The 13,737-nt window shown below is 36.0% G+C and overlaps 1 non-coding gene across 1 annotated transcript; it reads right to left on the minus strand.

The window, feature by feature from the left end:
• Positions 1 to 705: 705 nt before the first annotated feature.
• Positions 706 to 809, minus strand: LOC116644423. Its single transcript, XR_004301743.1, has one exon. It is a non-coding gene; the product is annotated as a U6 spliceosomal RNA (small nuclear RNA).
• Between the last annotated feature and the right edge of the window lie 12,928 nt (positions 810 to 13,737).

The following is a 13,737-nucleotide window of genomic DNA, read 5'->3' on the forward strand; positions in this document are numbered from 1 at the left end:
AAGACCCCACCCATGAATATCATAATATGATGGTATTAGTTAGGATTATAATTTCAAGATATCAATTGGTGGGGGAGGAACACAAACATTCAGACCATAACACAGTGTTAAGTAGGAAGGGGGAAAGCAAACATTGCCTTATTCCAAACATAGTGAGAAGACATTCAGTCTTTTACCATTTATACATGATTATAGAGTAAGGTTTTTATAAGTGCCCTTTATTGAGTTGAAGAAGTTTCTCTCTATTGCTAATTTGCTTTAATTTTTTTTTAACTGGAAATCATTTTTTGTAAAAGATTTTATTTATTTATTTGACAGAGAGAGACACAGCAAGAGGGGGAACCCATGCAGGGGGAGTGGGAGAGGGAGAAGCAGGCTTCCCGCGGAGCAGGGAGCCCAATGCAGGGCTCGATCCCAGGACCTGGGATCATGACCTGAGCCGAAGGCAGACGCTTAATGACTGAGCCACCCAGGTGCCCCAAACTGGAAATCATTTTTAAAAATATGGAACACTTGGGGCGCCTGGGTGGCTCAGTCAGTTAAACATCCACCTTCAACTCAGGTCATGATCCCAAGGTCCTGGGATTGAGCCTCGCATCGGGCTCCCTGCTCAGAGGGGAGTCTGCTTCTCCCTCTCCCTCGGCCATTCCCCCTGCTTGTGGGCGCACTCTCTCTCTCTATCAAATAAATAAATAAAATCTTTAAAAAAGTATGGAACACTTCACAAATTTGCCTGTCATCCTTGCACAGGGGCCATGCTAATCTCTGTATTGTTCCAATTTTAGTATGTGTGCTGCTGAAGCGAGCACTGCTCTATTTTTTTTAAAGCATGAATGCTATTGAAATTTGTCAAAAGTTTTATCTGCCTCTACTGAATCATGTGATCATTTTTTCCTCTCTTCTCCTAGTAACATGGTAAATATCACAGACTGAAGTTTGAATGTTAAACCAACATTCCTGAGATAAATACAGCTTGGTCATAGAATATTAACCTTTTAATTTATTGTTGAACTGGACTTGCTAATATTTTGCAAGATATTTTGCTTCTGTGATCACAAGAGCTTTTATTGGTAGTTTTATTGTTTTTGTGTAGTTTTAGAATCACGGTAATGCTTATTTCTAAAATGAGTAAGAAAGCTTTCATCTTCCTCTATTTTCTAAAAGGATTTATATAGGATTGGTAGTCTTCTGTATGTGTTTGGTAGAATTTACTACTGAAGATATCTAGGCACAAATTTTGCTTTATGGTAATGTTTTTCATTATTCAATTTCTTTACTTATGGGGCTATTCAGACCATTTCTTCTTGATAATTTGTACCTTTCAAGAAATGTGTCCAGGGCACCTGGGTGGCTCAGTTGGTTAGGCGACTGCCTTCGGCTCAGGTCATGATCCTGGAGTCCCGGGATCGAGTCCCACATCGGGCTCCCTGCTCAGCAGGGAGTCTGCTTCTCCCTCTGACCCTCCTCCCTCTCATGCTCTCTGTCTCTCATTCTCTCTCTCGCAAATAAATTTAAAAAAATTAAAAATTAAAAAAAAAAAAAAAGAAATGTGTCCAGTTCATATAAGTTGTCTAATTATTGATATAAATGTTCATCATATTCCAATACCATCCTTTTAATGTCTGTAGAAACTGTAGTAATGTCCCTTTTTAAATTTCCAATATTGGTAATTTGTTTCTTTCTGTTTTTTATCATTCTGGCTAGAGGCTTATCAATTTTATCAATCTATTCAAGAAATTGGCTTTTGGTTTAATTAATTTCTCTATAGTTGGTCTGTTTTCTATTTCATTTATTTCTGCTCTTTATTGTTAAGTTGCCTTCTGCTTTTGATTTAATTTGTTCTAACCTTTAAAAAACATTTTTATTGAAATATAACTCACACATCATACAACTCAACAACTTGAAATGTACAAATGGTATCTTTTAGTACATTCATGGAATTGTGTATTCATCATCAGTCAATTTTAGAACATTTTCCTTACCCCAAAAGGAAATTCTACACACCTTAGCCATCACTTCCTGATTACCCAGTCTCCAGGCAACCACTAATCCACTTTTGTTCTCTATAGATTTGCCTATTTTGGACATGTCCTGTATATGGAATCATACATACTTTGTCCTTGGTGTACATCCGTCTATAAATGAAGTATCAATACTTCATTCCCTCTTGTTCCTGAGTAATACTCCATTGTATGGCTTTTCTAGCTTCTTAAGGTAGAAACTTAGGTTATTAATTTTGGACTTTTCTTTTTCTAATATAGATACTAAGTACTCTAAACTTTCATCTAAGCACTAATTATCTCCATCATACTTACTAAGGGTTTTCTCTATTCTTTCTCTAATTAAATATATTTATTGTATTTTTTATAATGTCCTTTAATATTCTAAGAAAAAAATAATAGGATGAGAAACATGATCTCTGATGTATATATCTCTCAGGCTCAACTGCAATATTCCTTGAAAAAAATTGGGGGAGGGGTTTTACTTGTGGAATTTAAAAAATTATTTAAATTCAATTTAGTTAACATATACTGTATTATTAGTTTCAGGGGTAGAATTTAGTGATTCATCAGTTGCATATAACACCCAGTGCTCATTACATCAAGTGCCCTCAATGCCCGTCATCCAGTTATCCCTCCCCCCCACCTCCCCTCCAGCCACCCTCAGTTTGTTTCCTAGAGTTCAGCGTCTCATGGATTGCCTCCCTCTCTATTTTCATCTTATTTTATTTTTCCTTCCTTTGCCCTATGTTCATTTTTTTTGTTTCTTAAATTCCACATATGAGTGAAATCATATGGTATTTGTCTTTCTCTGACTAAATTTCTTCAAGAAAATACTTCCTCACAATTAATACATTTCTATCAGCTGTTCTTGATCAAATTGCTGAGATCAGGGTTTCTCAACTTTGGCACTATTGACATTTGGGCCCGATAATTCTTTTCGTTCTTTCTTTTGTTCTTTTTTTTTCCCTTCTTTCTTTCCTTCTTTCTGATATAACTGACATACAAGATTATATTAGTTTCAGATGTACAATATAATGATTCAGTATTTGTATATATTGTGAAATAATCATAATAAGTCATTAATATCCATCACCAAACATAGTTACAATTTTTTTCTTATGAGACCTTTTAAGATTTACTCTTAGCAACTTTCAAATATACAATACAGTATTATTAACTATAATTACAAGGGTGTACATTATATCTCCAAGATTTATTTTATAACTGGAAATTTGAACCTTTTGACTACCCTCACCCATTTCACCCACTCCCCCTCCCCCTTCCCTCTGGCAACTACCAATCTGTTCTCTATACTTACGAGTTCAGGTTTTTTTGTTGTTTTATTTTTGTAGAGTCCACAGATAAATAAGATCATACTATTTATCTCTGTCCAACTTATTTCAGTTAGCATAATGTCGTCAAGGTCCATCCATCTAGTCACAAGTGGCAAAATTTTCTTTTCTATAGTTGAATAGTATTCCATTTTGTGTATACACACACACAGCCCCCCACATTTTCTTTATCCATTCATTCATTGATGGACACTTAGGTTGCTTCCATGTCTTGGCTATTGTAAATAATACTGCAGTGCACATGGGGGTGCCTATTTATAAGTTAGTGCTTTTATTTCCTTTAGATAAATACCCAGAAGTGGAATTACTAGATCATATGGTTGTTCTATTGTTTTTGAGGTACTTCCATACTGTTTTCCATAGTAGCTGCACTGTAAATACATTGATTTTAAAACTATTTTGGTATTTTACTATAAAGATTAAAAGTTAATTTTCCTGTAAATGCTATTGTTTCCCACAACATTCACTGTCTTTCATATCTAACTATTTCATAATTTCCTTTCTGGTATCTGAAGCTCATTTTCTAGATTTTTTTGGAAGGGATCATAAGAACATAGAAGTTCCTACATGTTCATCGATTTGTGCCCTTTATACTTGAAGGTTAGTTATGCCAGATATAAAATTTTTTGTTCACATTTTCTTTCCTTGGCTATCTTAAATATCTGTGTTCTTCTGGGATAAAAGTGTTGCTGTCAATATCTGATCATGATATAATTTTCTCTCTAAGTCATGTGGACTTTTAGCCAAAATGCTCAAAGAAATTTTCTCCCTCTTTAAAATCTGGTAATTTACAAGAATGTATTGGTGTTGGTCATTTTGACTCACTATTCACAGATACACAATGTTCTTTTTCAATATATAGTTTTAAATATTTTAAAGAAAGTGTTGTGTCAGTCCCAGCCTATTGATAGTGATGCTGTCACCTAGGAATGCCTGAGACACTTGCCTGGGCCCATGTTAGTTGTGGTAAACTCCAATAGACATTTCCTAGACTGTAGCCAAAGTTGGTGCTAGACCCTTCCTTGTCATTCTTATTATGATTGCAGGGCACACCTCAGCAAAAGCCATCAGAGACTTAGAAGAACAAAATTTATTACTGGCAGATTCTGAAGGATGCAGGGCATGTCTGAGGGTTACATGGCAAAATCACAGATAGAATGGGCAGGAGCACAGACCTGAGCTCTGTCTTTATTAGGGTCTGAGGGTGGTGTGCCTAAGGTTTCATGGGTTCATTATTTTTTTTTTTTTAAGATTTTATTTATTTATTTGACAGAGATACAGCGAGAGAGGGAACACAAGCAGGGGGAGTGGGGGAGGGAGAAGCAGGCTTCCTGCAGAGGAAGGAGCCCAATGAGGGGCTCTACCCCAGGACCCTGGGATCATGACCTGAGCCGAAGGCAGACGCTTAACGACTGAGCCACCCAGGTGCCCCTCATGGGTTCATTCTTTATTGGCAAATTCAAACATAAGAGTAGAAATTAGTGCATGGGAGGGGTGCCTGGGTGGCTCAGTCGTTAAGTGTCTGCCTTCGGCTCAGGTCATGATCCCAGGGTCTGGGGATCGAGCCCTGCATCCTGCTCCATGCTCAGCGGGGAGCCTGCTTCTCCCTCCCGCACTCCCCCTGCTTGTGTTCCCTCTCTCGCTGTGTCTCTGTCAAATAAATTCTTAAAAAAAAAAAAAAAAGAAGAAAGAAAGAAAGAAAAGAAATTAGTGCATGGGAAGGGAAAAATAGGGACACTCAACTGTTCAGTTATCCAGGTTACCCAGGAATTTCTAAAAGAGGAACTTCATGGGTGGGGACAGCCTGGTTCCTTATCCAGCTGTTTTGCTTATAGCTGCATTCTACAGTTGGCAATATCTTTGTTGGAGATGGATGTCTTTGAAATGCATGCCTTGGCAATCAAAGGCTTAATGTCAAGCAGTTATATTATAATCAAAAACGTAATGACAGACACTTAAAGTACAGAAAGTTTTCTTGAAATAAAAATTTTAAAAAGATTTTATTTATTTATTTGACAGAGAGAGACACAGCGAGAGAGGGAACACAAGCAGGGGGAGTGGGAGAGGGAGAAGCAGGCCTCCCGCCCAACAGTGAACCCGATGTGGGGCTCGATCCCAGGACCCTGGGATCATGACCTGAGCCAAAGGCAGACACTTAACGACTGAGCCACCCAGGCACCCCTTGAAATACAATTTTTAAGCATTATTCTCTTCACTTTGTTTTGTTATTTATTTAGGAATTCCTATTATCACTATGTTAGATCTTCTTTGCTTATTTTCAATGTCATTTTCTTTTTAATTCTTTTATTTTAAAAATTGTCCTCCTTTTTAAATTTTTTAAACTTTATTTTTCCAGTCATCTGTCAGTGCACTTGGATTGCTTTCATCTTTTGGTTTTTATGAATAATGCTGCTATGAACTTGGGTATGCAAATATCTCTTTGAGTCCTTGCTTTTGATTCTTTTGGGTATAGACCCCAAAAAAGGAATTGCTGGATCACAGGGTAATTCTATTTTAGTTTTTTTCAAACTTTTTATTGTAGTAAAATTTAGAATTTTAACCATTTTAAGTGTACATTAAGTACATTCATGTTGTTGTGCAACCATCACCACCATCTGTCTCCAGAACTTTTTCATCTTCCCCAACTGCAACTGTATCCATTAAACAGTAGCTCCTCATTAACCGCTGGCTGCAACCCTTGGCAGCCACTATTCTACTTTCTGTGTCTATGAATTTGATTTTTCTAGATACCTCATCTAAGTGGAATCATATGATATTTGTCCTTTTGTGTCTGGCTTATTTCACTCAGCATGTTTACAGGGTTCATCCATGTAGCATGGGTCAGAATAACCTTCCTTTTTAAGCCAAATAATATTCTATTATATGTATATACCACACACTGTTTATCCGTTCATCTGTTGATGAATACTTGGGTTGCCTCTACCTTTTGGTTGTGAGCAGTGCTGCTTTTATTAAAATGAGTGTACGGATATCTTTTTGAGTCCCTGCTTTCATTACTTTTGGATATGTACCCAGAAATAGAATTGCTAGATCATATGGTAACTTTATTTAATTTTTTTGAGAAATGACCATACCACTTACCAGTAGCTCCCACCAGCAAAGCACAAGGATTCTGATTTTTCCACAGCTTTACCAACACTTACAACTTCCTATTTTTTGTGATAGTGATCACTTTAAAAGATAGGAGGAAGTATCTCATTGTGATTTTGAGTTGCATTTCCCTAATGATTCATGATGTTGAGTATCTTTTCATGGAGTTACTGACCATTTGTATATCTTTGGAGAAACCTCTATTCAAGTCCTTGATCCATTTAAAAAAATTCTATTGTTGCTGAATTATGAGGATTTATTTCTGTGCTATCTATTCTATTCCAATTGTCTATATGTCTGTCTTTATGCTGGTACCACACTACTATGATTTCTGTAGCTTTATGGTAAGTTTTGAAATCAAGAAGTCTGAGACCTCTATTGTTACTCAAGATTGTTTTGGCTATTTAGGGTCTCTTGAAATTCCATATTAATTTTAAGATGGCTTTTTCTATTTCTGTAAAAAAAAAAAAAAAACAACACTGGGATTTTGATAGGGAATATATTTTTCCATCCTCTCACTTTCAACCTGTGCATGTCTTTAAATGTAAAGTGAATATCTTTTAGACAGCATATATTGGAATCACGTTTTTAAGCCATTATATCAATTTATGGCTTTTGATGGGGGAGTTTAGTTCATTTACATTTAAAATAATTACTGACAGGGATGGACTTATTTTTGCCATTTTGTTTACTTTATGTCTTACAGCTTTTTTTTTTTTTTTTTGGTCCCTCATTTCCTATATTACTGCCTTCCATTGTGTTTAGTTGGTTTTTTATAATGGTGCATTTTGATTCCTTTTCATTTCCTTTTATATATGTCCTATAGATAGTTACTTTGTGGTTACTATGGCGATTATGCATAATATCCTAAAGTTGTAACAATCTAATTGATACCAACTTCAATCACACAAAATTCTACTCCTTTACAGCTCCATTTCCTTTTGTTAGTGAAGTTACGAATTATATATTTATATGTTGTGTACCCATTAACACAGATTTATTTTTTAGGTATTTGTCTTCTAAATCCTACAGAAAAAAAGTGGAGTTACATATTAAAACCACAATATTGATTTTTCTATTGTCCATATATTTACCTTTTTACAGATATTTATATTTTCCTATAGCTTTAAATCAACATCTGGTGTCCTCTCAACTTGAAGCATTTCTTGTAGGGCAGGTCTAGTACTAATAAACTCCCTTAGTTTTTGTTTATCAAGGAATGTCTTAATTTTTCCCTAATTTTTTGTAGGACAGATTTGTTAAATATAGATTTCTTTTTTTTTTATTAACAATGTATTACTTGTTTCAGGGGTACAGGTCTGTGCTTTATCAGTCTTACACAATTTATAGTGCTCACCATAGCACATACCCTCCCCAATGTCCATCACCCAGCCACCCCATCCCTCCCACCCCCCTCCACTCTAGCAACCCTCAGTTTGTTTCCTGAGATTAAGAGTCTCTTATGGTTTGTCTTCCCCTCTGGTTTTGTCTTGTTTCATTTTTCCCTCCCTTCCCTTATGATCCTCTGTCTTGTTTCTCAAATTCCTCATATCAGTGAGATCATATGATAATTGTCTTTCTCTGACTGACTTATTTCGCTTAGCATAATACCCTCTAGTTCCATCCACATCATTGCAAATGGCAAGATTTCATTTTTGATGGCTGCATAATATTCCATTGTATATATACACCATGTCTTCCTTATCCATTCATCTGCTGATGGACATCTAGGCTCTTTCCATAGTTTGGCTATTTTGGACATTGCTGCTATAAACATTGGGGTGCACATGCCCCTTCAGATCACTACGTTTGTATCTTTGGGGTAAATACCCAGTAGTGCAATTCCTGGGTCATAGGGTAGCTCTATTTTCAACTTAAAAATAGAATTCTTGGGCGCCTGGGTGGCTCAGTTGGTTAAGCCACTGCCTTCAGCTCAGGTCATGATCCTGGAGTCCCGGGATCGAGTCCCGCATCGGGCTCCCTGCTCAGCAGGGAGTCTGCTTCTCCCTCTGACCCTCCCCCTTCTCATGCTCTCTCTCTCTATCTCATTCTCTCTCTCAAATAAATAAACAAAATCTTTAAAAATAAATAAATAAATAAATAAAAATAGAATTCTTGATTGACATTTTTTTTTCTTTCATCATTTTACATGTATTATTCCACTGCCTTCTGGCTTTAGGTTTCTGCTGAAAAAATCCACTGATAATCTTATCTAGATTTCCTTTCACATGACAAGTCAATTTTCTCTTGCTGCTTTCAAGATTCTCACTTTGTCTTTGGCTTTCAGGAGTTTGATTAAGCATCTCGGTGTCATTCTCTTTGGGTTTAACCTACTTGGAATTCTTTACGTTTCTGGGATTTGTACATACTTGACTTCAAATTTGGGAAATTATTGATGATTATTTTTTCAAATGTTCTCTCAGGAACTTTCTTCCCCAGGGATTCACATAATGTGTACACAGGGCTGCTTGATGGTGTCCTATAGTCCCTTTGGCTTTGTACAATTTTTTTTTCATTCTTTTCCTTTTGCTTCTCAGACTTGATCAATTCAAATGACCTGTATTCAAGTTTGCTGATTTATTCTTCTATCTATTCAAGTCTGCAGTTGAACCCTTCTAATGAACTTTTCCATTCAGTTATTGTATTTTTTCAGCTCCAGAATTTTTGCTTGGTTCTTTTTATAATTTTGATCCTTTTGTTGATACTCTCATTTTGTTTATATATTGTTTTCCTGACTTCCTTTAGTTCTTTGTCTCTGTTTTCCTTTAGTTCTTTGAGCATATTTAAGACAGGTATTTAAAAGTCTTCATTTAACACATCCAGTTTCTATGTTTCTTCAGGGATGGTTTCTTCCATTTTGTTTTCTCCCTTTGAATGGACCATTTTTCTGTTTCTTTGTGTGTTTTGTGATTTTTTTTTTTTTTAGTGAAAATTAGATATTTGGAAAAAAGAGCCACCTCTCCCAGTTTTGCTGAATGGTTCCATGGTGAGGAAGACCTCCAGTAATTAGCAGGACAAGATCTGATCCCTGGGATCAGCCTGGAATGGTGACTTAAGGTCTTTTCTTGGCATGAGTCTTGCCCTGCCTGTGTGTGTGTGTGTGCGTGCGCACGTGTGCATGTGTGTGTGTTTAAATCTTCCCATATACATGGCTGCTTTTAAATCTCTTAATTTCCATAAAACTCTCATCCCAGCCTGTGTGGGGGGGCCTTCTATATTATTGTGCTACCTGTAAACTCTTGCCTTACATATCTGCAGGTCTGTCGTCCCCATATAGCTTTAACAGTGTCTGATGCTTCCCAGGGCTTTTTCTAGTTATAAACTTTTCATTATCTGAACTCTGAGTTAGGTGAAAGAGACCAGTCCTTCAGGCAGCTTCCAAACAGGCTAGAATGTTAAAAACTAGGCCTGTTCTGTTCCCTCTGGTTCAAGATAAGAAACTGGGAATTGGGCAACTACTTCCTACCACTTACTTAGCACCAGTTTTAGGGTAGGGCAAGAGTAAATAAACACACCACAAAATTTCCTACCATTTTGAGTGTGGCTTTTTCTTGACTGGGCATTCATTTGGTTACTGTAAACCTTTGGCTGTTTTTCAGACCTAGACATCTATGAAGTTATCCAGTTTCTAGTTGTTTATTTCATGTTTCCAAGGGGATACAGGAGCTTGGAGCTTCCTAGTCTGCTATCTTCTTCTAGAAGATACATTGATCTTGATATTCTTGACTCCTTGATACATTATTTGCAAAGCTATATAAGTATTCCAAAGTGTTTTTCCTCATTATGCTAAGACATACAGAATTTGCTCCCCCTATCCCAAACAAGATGCAAATCACACATATTAAACTCTCTTAGTGCTTTTAAAAATGCAGAATCAAACAACTTGTATGCTTTAGAGCAATGCTATTTAAGCTGGTTCTCACTGAGATAAGAACCTATAACACAATGTAAATAACACATTGCTTTTTTCATCTTGAAAATCTTGCTATGAAAAAGTTAACTGAACAAAACCATGTACTTATTAATGTAGTTTGTTTATATTTTGATGTAATTTCCTTATCTTGTTGTGGACCAGTAGCAAATCCCATGGCAACCCTTCTACAAACCACTCTAAGTAGCACTGTTTCAGAGCACTTCTAATTATTACCTTAGTTTAACTTTCTATAGACTGTTTTCTCATGGTTGCAGAAGTAAAAAGGGAATGTGAGAGAAATAACACTGATTATTTTTAATAAGGACCACTTTTTTTTCCAATTCAAAACAAAAGTCTGACAAGTGTTTCATGTCACAGAGCCTTAACTTTGTTGCCTTATAAATGCAAAGCAAAAATAGAACATAACTAAATTCAACTATTATGTAAGTTATTTTATCTTCTAAGAGTTAACTACAGTAAGTTTTATTATACAGAAATCAAGGGATAAGATTAATATGTTATTAGAAGTTAACCATTATGTAGTTATTTTACATAATATAACTCCTGATATATTCAAACCTATGTAAAACCTACATTGCAGTGGAGTTTATATTTAAGGCTTTAACATAGATATTACAGTAATAATTCTGGGTCTCTGCTGCACTTAAAATTGGTGAATGCCTTTTCTAGAAAAGATTGACTCAAGATACAATTCATCTCCCTAAAATGCCCTGAAATATAAAAGTGCGTATCACTGTGTTCTATTTGAAATTATCTATTCTGAATTCTTTAAAATATTTAGCCTAAAACAGGCTTGTATAAGAAATAACCCTATTGGGATATTGGAATAACCATATAACAAAATCTAAGGATTTTCTCTTTTTGGATTTTAAAGCTTATTTTATCTGTCATTATCTTGCTTTATACAACTAATTTCAACAGAAGACTGCTGCAGTAGAAATTCAACAAGACCTCAAAAAGCAGAGTATGGATGACTTCCACTCCTTTTGGCTGTTCCTTTTATTAAAAATCTGTTTTTACATTTGATAAGACTGCCTTAATCCTAATGTTTATTTTTTATAGCTTATCAGTCTTACTGCATCAAAATGTATATTTAGGTGAATGCTACATTCACACAGAAAGTAAACTTAAAATCCTCAAATAAAAGTTAATAAAGCAGGCAGCCAAGAACATTACAGGTCTACTACAGTTAATTTTGCATAACTCATCAGTGTTGTGGGGTAATATCCAAGGATATTAGGAAAATAGGAATATGAAATTTTATTCTGATAAATCTGGTAAGTTAACAAATGTACTCCCTGGTGTTGATAATTCATTTTTCTCAGTCACCCAATATTGTGCCTTCTAAAACACATCTTTTACTGTAGTAAAATAAGCAATGCCAAGAGAAGCGATTGCTTCTCATGTTGCTGACTATCCAGATGTTATTTCTCATTCTGTTTTCTCCTAGCAATTTCCATTTTGCAATTCTTTTTATTCTTGAGTGATTTATGGTTATTCCATGATTGGGTATTTGTTGTATTATATTGTTTTGGTATTACACTGTAAATTTCTTAATGTCAGCAATCCAGTCATTCAGTTGTTTAAGCCCATGGGTCCCTGCATATATGTTGTTCATTTTTCAGCTATATGGACTTGAGCGGATACCTGATACGGAACATACATATAACCAGTTAACACTTGGTTATGTAGAGAGATATAAATTCTTCTCAGCAACAATATCATATGTGTGTGTATACATATGCATTGATTTACATATTATTTATGTGTGTGTGTTTACTGCTTAAAACAACTCTTCTCAATCCTCTCATACTATAGTAACTATTTTATCATATCTTCACCAAAGTAGATGGTTTATCATATCTTCACCAAAGTAGATGGTTGATAGCTTCTTTTTTTTCATTTGAATTCCAGTTAGTTAACATACAGTGTGATATTAGTTTCAGGAGTACAATTTAGTGATTTAACACTTACGTACAATACCAATGCTCATCACAAGTGCACTCCTTAACCCATCCACTACCCCCCCCCCCCCCGTAATCATCAGTTTGTTCTCTATAGTTAAGAGTCTGTTTCTTGGTTTTCCTCTCTCTTTTATTTCTATGATGATTTGTTTTTTAAATTCCACATATGAATGAAATCATATGGTATCTGTCTTTCTCTGACTTATTTCACTTAGCATAATAGTCTTTAGCTCCATCCATGTCATTGCAAATGGCAAGAGTTCATTCTTTTTTTTATGACTAATAGTCCATTGTATACATATGCCACATCTTCTTTATGCATTCATCAGTCGATGGACATTTGGGCTCTTTCTATAATTTGGCCATTGTTTTTTCTTTCTTTTTTTTTTTTTTAAGATTTTATTTATTTGACAGAGAGAGACACAGCGAGAGAGGGAACACAAGCAGGGAGAGTGGGAGAGGGAGAAGCAGGCCTCCCGCCGAACAGGGAGCCCAACGCGGGGCTCGATCCCAGGACCTGGGATCATGACCTGAGCCGAAGGCAGACGCTTAACGACTGAGCCACCCAGGTGCCCCTTGGCCATTGTTGATAATGCTGCTGTAAACGTCAGGGTGCATGTATCCCTTTGAATTAGTATTTTTGTATTCTTTGGGTAAATACCTAGTAGTGCAATTGCTGGATCATGGGGTAGTTCTATTTTTAACTTTCTAAGGAACCTCCATACTGTTGTTCTATTTTTAACTTTCTGAGGAACCTCCACACTGTTCTCCAGAGTGGCTACACCAGTTTGCATTCTCACCAATAGTGCAAGAGGGCTTCCCTTTCTCCACATCCTCTCCAACACCTGTTGTTTCTTGTGGTGTTAATTTTAGCCATTCTGACAGGTGTGAGGTGATATCTCATTGTAGTTTTGATTTGTATTTCCCTGATTGCTTTTTTTTAATTGTTAATCACCATACATTACATCATTAGTTTTTGATGTAGTGTTCCATGATTCATTGTTTGCGTATAACACCCAGTGCTCCATGCAGTACGTGCCCTCTTTAATACCCATCACCAGGCTAACCCATCCCCCCACCCCCCTCCTCCCAGGACCCTCAGTTTGTTTCTCAGAGTCCATAGTCTCTCATGGTTCGTCTCCCCCTCCAATTTCCCCCCCTTCATTTATACCTGATTGCTTCTTTCATCACTGTATTTACCATTTAGCTTTCCACAGAATCCTAAAATAATTAAAAAAATAATCCTACTAGGTTCTTATGTAGTTATCACATTTAATTATCCTGCTGTTTTAAGTTCCAGTGAATACTTCAGTTAACTCCATGTTGGTAATGTGATGATTCCATGCTTAAAGTTAACAAATGATGAAACTCAT

This window comes from Phoca vitulina, unplaced genomic scaffold (genome assembly GCF_004348235.1).
Source record: "Phoca vitulina isolate PV1807 unplaced genomic scaffold, GSC_HSeal_1.0 scaffold29, whole genome shotgun sequence".
In the NCBI taxonomy this organism is placed as follows: Eukaryota; Metazoa; Chordata; class Mammalia; order Carnivora; family Phocidae; genus Phoca; species Phoca vitulina.